This window comes from Panicum virgatum, chromosome 8N, assembly GCF_016808335.1.
Source record: "Panicum virgatum strain AP13 chromosome 8N, P.virgatum_v5, whole genome shotgun sequence".
NCBI classification, from domain to species: Eukaryota; Viridiplantae; Streptophyta; class Magnoliopsida; order Poales; family Poaceae; genus Panicum; species Panicum virgatum.
The window spans coordinates 6,287,318-6,293,904 of record NC_053152.1 but is presented as its reverse complement, the minus strand read 5'-3'; positions in this window follow the sequence as shown (position 1 = coordinate 6,293,904).

Genomic DNA, 6,587 nt, shown 5'->3' with positions numbered 1-6,587 from the left:
TCAAATTCAAAGGAAAACAAGCAACAATCACAAACAATTCAGTGACTCACACTCACAACAGACTACAAATTAATAAGCTGATGGGTTGATTGTACAATGGATCGGTTCCTCAGTTTACCGACTTAGGAACTGGAACCAAACCAAGTACTTCGGTCCATGAGAACTAGGAACCAAAATTCTCAGTTTTGTTTGGTTCGGTTTTGGTTCTCAGTTTTTTCTGTTCGATTCTCGGTTATATTTGCCAAGACCTAGATACGAGCACGAGCCACGAGCGGCGTGGAGAGCCACGAGCGGCGAGTGAGAGGCCTCCCCGGATCGATCTGTGCGGGCCAGCACGGGAGGCGTGAGTAGTCGGGTGCGCGGATGCTGCCTGCCGGCGGAGTAGGCCACCTGCTGGGGTGCTGCAGCTCGGGCCAGTTGGGGAGCGTGCGCGGACTAGCAGGCCGGCGCCGAGGAGCAGGACGGCGGCGAGGAGGCTAGGAGCGACAGTAAGGTTGGAGCGGCGGCACGAGGATATGTTGCCGCAGAGCAGGGGAGTGGAGCCGCGGCAAGGACCGATGGGCGTGGAGCAGCGGCGAGGACCAATATGGGAGGAGCAGTGGCGAGGACCAATTGGCCCTGGAGCACGGCCTGTGCACGCCGCACGGCTGGGGTAGGCGGCGGTGCAACCCACGCCCGGCGCGCGGGGCCAGCAAGAGCGGCTGTGCGCGGGGCCTGCAGGCCGTAGAACGGCAGCGCGCAAGCTGGCGAGGGCGGTGGCGCGTTGGCCGGCGTCATGCAAACCGGCGAGAACAGTGGCCAGCCAGCGACGGCATTGTTTTGCAGCTAGCCGCAGAGCAGAGCAGAGCAGAGCGACAAGGGGAGCAGAGTAGGCAGCGGGCCGCCGGGCTGCTGTTGTGCAGCTGGTGGCTTCGTGGTAGCAGTGCTGGAGGGCTCCCATGCTTTCTTCTCCTTGAAGCAGATTGGGAATTCAAAAATTACTGAATCTTCCTTTGAATTCGACAAATTACTGAATCCATCTACTGTAGCTAATTACCGTGATTCCTCAAATTACCGGAATACTAAAATTACTGATGCACACTACGCAATTTGATGAACACGTAGCACTAAATTACTGAATATTTATTACTGTAGCTCTGGATTATTGAATACAAGATATCTGCATTAGCATTACTGGATCACAAAAAACATTTATGGATTTATTGGATGAATAAAATACTGAATAACTAATGAAATTACTATATATTACATAAAATACTGAATAGACGCTCTCGGTTACTTCATCCTGATATCAACTCAATATTTTTCCCAAGTCTCTTGGTAACTGGAATCAAAACACATAGGGGCTATATGTACATCCCAATTACTGAAATTCTAAGAAAACCATCTGTTGGGATCTTCGCACCCAAAGGTTGCTCGGATACCAGACAGACAAAGACAAAGAACTAACGAAGTACTCAAAGACCTTCGGATAACTCAAAGCGAGCTCTTCCAATGATCAAAATGTTATTATAGTGCGAAAAGCTGGGGGTATTTATACCCCCAACCCTCACAGTACATTTACATTCTTGCCCATACATTTTCACCTTATATCAGCATTTTTGGAGCCCTAGACTAGTCTTTTCTCGCCATGCAGTTGAAAAACCATTTACGTCACATAAGCTTCTCCGAGTCGTAACCGGCACGCTTCCGCCAATCCTCCAAAGGATCCTGAAGGCCTTGGAACACATCGTCTTCTGGGCCACACCTTGGCAACTCGGGACCGAAGGTCATTGGTGACTCCGACCCTCGCTTTGTAGATACTATGGCACCTTCGATCAAACCCTTGCGGGGAGGGGCACCTTCAGAAAAGACCCTTTGTCCTGCGAATCAATAGAAAGAGCGGCAGACAGGCCGAAGGTTATGGAAGAGGGTTAGTATCCTTCGAGCATGTACCCTCCGAAGGTAGCGATCCCCAACAGTAGCCCCTCACTGGGAGAAGTGGCCGCAGGACATTTCGGCCGGCGATTAGGATTCTCGTGGTGACCTCCAGAGAAAACATATCCCCCTCGCAAGTCAATGCATGACCGCGGTTTCGAAGGTTATTGGGGGGAATCATTGATGTGGCAATGTTTGGTTGGGCGTTGGTTCAACTTCTTCTTGGTTTTGACGCTAGGTTACTGTATGGTTTTATCGCGCCTATAAAAGGCGAGGGTATGGGGGGGGGGTGAAAAGGACGTTCCTTCTGAGTTTTTGCCAACCTTCGCATGCTTTCCAGTTTGTGACACGTGTAGTCGCTTGATTCATCGAGCTTCTCGCGTTCTTTTCTAAAGGTTCCTTCTTTGGTCAGGGGTAGAACTTGCTTCTTTCTTTCGTCTCAAAGGTTCGTCTTGTTGCGAGTATGGCTCGCATAAAACAAACTGCAAGTCTTATCGAAGGTTCGGTCTATCTTACAGTTGTGCTTTGCTTGTTTCTTTCAGCCATGGTTAACATAATGAGGATTACTCGAAGTGCAGATCGCGGAGCTGACACTTCTGCGAGTGGGCTTGAGGGGGAAGTGCCCGAGGCGGTGCAAGCTGACTCCGGGGGCAACACATCCGAGGTTTCGGCGAGCGTTTCAGACTTGGTGGTGCCAGAGAAGCGTAAGACCCTGGTCCTTGGGCCCTCGGTAGTTTCCAAGAACACTATCGAGTTTTATGTTTTGAAAGGATACTTTAAGGAGGGGGACTGCAGGCCCCCGGAGGGGGAGATCACACCTGCCCCGAAGGAAGGGGATGTTGTTGTTTTTAGGGATTTTTTTACTGCCGGCCTGAGGCTGCCTATGGATCCTATTGTCCGCTCGCTCCTTGCACCTTTCAATGTAAAGCTTCACCACCTTACCCCTAATGCCATGGTTCAGTTGTCCAAGTTCTTGTGGGCAGTTCGGACCTTCGGGGGGTAGGTGTCGGCTGACGGCTTTTGTAGATTGTTCGAACTTCACTGCTAGGGCCGCAAGATTCTCGAAGAGGGTCAGACCGAACCCAGCGAGGAACAGAATGCTTGTTGCACATTCGTGCCTCGGAAGAATAATAAGAAACCAAAGATGGTTCGAGTTGAGCTTTCTACTGCCCACAAGAACAAGTGGGTGGACGACTGGGTTAAATATTGGTTTTATGCCAAGATCGAATTTCCGAAGCCCGATTCACCTTCGGAGGTTTCTACCCGTTGGCTGCGGATGCTGAAGTCTTTGAGCATACTAATCAGCCCGGGTTCAACAAGCTTGCTCTAGGGTTTTGCTCTTGTGTTGGGGCGTTCACCACCGCCAGTCGGGTGTGCAGAGGTCGGGACATAGTTGAGGAGTTCATTGCGGCCAAGATCTGGCCGTTGTCTCGTGGCTGGGGTCCCTTGGAGCTGAAGAAGGTAAAGTTTGGTTGTCTGGCCCATGAGATAGAGTGTCCGGTGTTCGGGCTTAAGAGACCCGAAGGCCTGAGTGATCATGCCATTGTTTCCGAGGTAGAGAGGGATGCGTGCAATCTGCTTGGGCTTTGGAACCGCAAGGAATATGATTCTTTTATGGCCATATGCAAGCATGAAAGCCGCATCAACCGCTGCTTCGAAGAAATGAAATTGGCCTACGAGGCTTGTGCGATACCCCCGCCTCCTGTGCGTCGTGGGAAAGGGGTGGGAAATGTTGGTTCCAAGTTTCCCGCGAAGGGAAAGGGGAAAAGGGCTCTAAAGCTGGCTCAAAAAGGGCATTAGATAGCGAGGCGACCTCGAAGCCTCCGACATCGTCCTTGGCAAAGCCTTCGTCCACGAAGGCTGTGGTTGCTCGAGCTGAGAAGAAGAAAAGGAAGGCCGGGGATGCGAGTACTGATGTCGCTAGCACCAATTGCTCTGGTACGGCTTCTTTCATGAAGGAGTTACAAAAGATTGAGGGAGGAGAAGGTTGGGGCAGCGGGGGTGTTGTGTGGTCACTTGGTGATCTTTATGATGAATATGGTACTATGCGTGCAGGTTCCGGCACCGTCCTGGGCATTGCAAGCGCTACGATGAGGCTTCATGTGGAGGAGATGCCCGTGGCCAAAAGGAGGCATTTGGCGAGCATTATGGGTTCTATGTCAGAGGATGAGGACGAGGGCGAGAGGAGCCCTGATGCCAAAGCCCCGAGGATCGCTTCGCCGAACGTTGTTGTACCCGCGATCGAGGTGTCTGAAGGAAGGGGTGGAACGGAAGTCGAGGTGCCGAAGGATGTGCCGACATCTGAGGACAACAGGGTTGTTGGGATGGCGCATCCTACGGGGTCTGGTGGCACCCTGGCTGCAGCCACGTCCGAGGAGCATCCTCCGAAAGAGACCTTCGATGAGAGAGGTGAGTTCCTCTGGTGTAAGCGGCATCGAAGGTTTTTATTTTCTAATTCCTATTGATCCTCTACAGCTATTGCAGCTTCAATTTTAGAGCTTGGCCGGATAGTGTCTGAGGTGGACTCGAAGAGATTTACCGACGCAGTTGCAGTGTTGGAGATCGACGACGCGAGTAAGTTATTCTTCTTGAGATGTTGCTTTACCATCAGATGGTTACCGGCTAGCTTCGGAGCGAGGCTTTAGTGCGATGGTACAGTTGTGCCCGTGAGGCTTATACCTGTTTTTATTTTTCCTAGGAATGGAGGCTTCAATTGCGCGGTTCAGCCCCGTGGCAATCACAGACATTGCCGCGACTCTTACGTAGAGTGCGGCGATGGTGACTCGCATCGCCTTGCGAAAGACCTCCATTGTAAGCTCTGATCGAGCAATACAGGGTGGAGAGCTTGCTCGCTTGAAGAAGGTGAACGAGAGGATGACGTCTTTGGTCAAGACTCTGGAAGATTTGAAAATTTCTCTTCAGAAGGAGAACCAAGTTTTGAAGGAAGGATACGCCGAGAAGAGCAAAGTTGTTGAAAAGTTAGTGAAAAGTCATGAGGACCACGAGAAAGTTATCGAGAACCTTCGAAAGTTGGTGGAGGAGGACGAGAAACAAGTTTCCGAATTGAGAAAACAGATTAAGGTGAAGGATGAGGTGTTGGCGAAGGCGGCAGAGGAGGTGGAGAAGGTGGAACTTGTCTGCAGTGAAATGGTGGCCAAGAGCGAGGCGATCTTTCAAGCTTACAAGAAAGCCTTGGCCGCCTTTGGAGGCGAGCCCCTGCCGCTTCCTCCTGCTGCCAAAGGTCCAGAGGGAGTTCTCAGGCTTTAGTCATGGCTGCTCAGCGAGTTCGAAGGTTTGGAGGAGATTGTGCAGACTGCCGGGGACAACGCAGCCACGGTTGCTTCGGAGGGGTTGATTGCCATCTTGAGGCGTGCGGGTTGCGCTAACCTAGACAGGCTTGCTGATCGAGGCTTTGAGTTCCCTTCGCATGATGAGCTGGCTTCTGAGCTCGAAACCATCCAAGGCGTGAAGAAGGCTTTTTTCCGAAGGTTTTGGCTAGTGTCGGGACAGGAGACCGTGCAAGCCATAGCCGCCGCATAGCTGGAAGCTGTAAGTATCTTTTTCATCGGAGGCTTTGTGGGTTCAAGTTTTGTGGCTGCTTTGCTGATGTTTCCATTTTTGCAGGAAAAGGATGTCGTCAATGCTCTTGAAGGACGGGTTGGTGACGATGAACCTCCGGTTGGGGCTGGTACTACAGCTGAGAGAATGGTTGCGCAAGATGAGGCTTCGAACCAACAGCAGGTGTAGCTTTAGGATATTTGTGGTTGCTAAGGAGGTTTTAAGAAACAAGTACTGATTTGTAATATTAGTGGTGTTTGTTGATGGCTGTTAAGTCCAAAATATATGTCGTCAACTCCTGCATAAAGACCTGAAAAAATGAACATCAACAGTAGTGGTAGGAGTTATTACTAACGAATTCCACGAGTGTTGGTGAATTATTGATTACAGGGACACAAGTCGGGAATAACATGAAAACATGCAGAAGACATAACAGAGATACACAAAACATCGTTCCTGCATTACACACCACCAAGGGACCTCTTCCTTCTTCACTTGAAGATGTAGTGCTCCAATTCTAAGGCGAGGCCCTGCCTAGGCTAGTGCTTAGAGTAGGAGGAGAGTGAGTAGAAGTTCGGGGAAGCGCCAGGCCTGTCGGCAGTCTTCTCTGGTCTTGTAACTCTACGGATGCTGGCTTCCTCTGGTATGAGTAAGTTAGTATTTATGATTCTTGTATTGTATAGTACTTTTGCTTGAGTGAGATCAGTTCTCTTACTCGCGGGTTCGTCGCTTCGTATTTATACGGAGCGCTATAGTTTGCTACGGGTTAACAGACGTAGTTAGACTGCAGTAGTAATCAGTAGCGCAGACGTGGTGTCTGGGCTTAGGGTTACCTTCGTTTGCCTTATATCCCACGGTCTGTGAGGTAGGCCACTAGTGGTGACAGCCCTATCGGTCCTTCATAGTCCTCCATGTTCAGATATAGCGTAGAGCTGTTGGGCGGAGTCTCCTGACCATTTCAGAGGTAAGCGGGTGCCCGAAGCGAGTATTCTGCCTCAGAGGATCTTTAACTCATCTTTAGTACTACCGTAGGAATCCTCTCCGTCCTCGCCACATATCCTGGTGTCCTTGGACCTACTAAGTTAGGAGTTAGTGCACACACATTCCTTGTT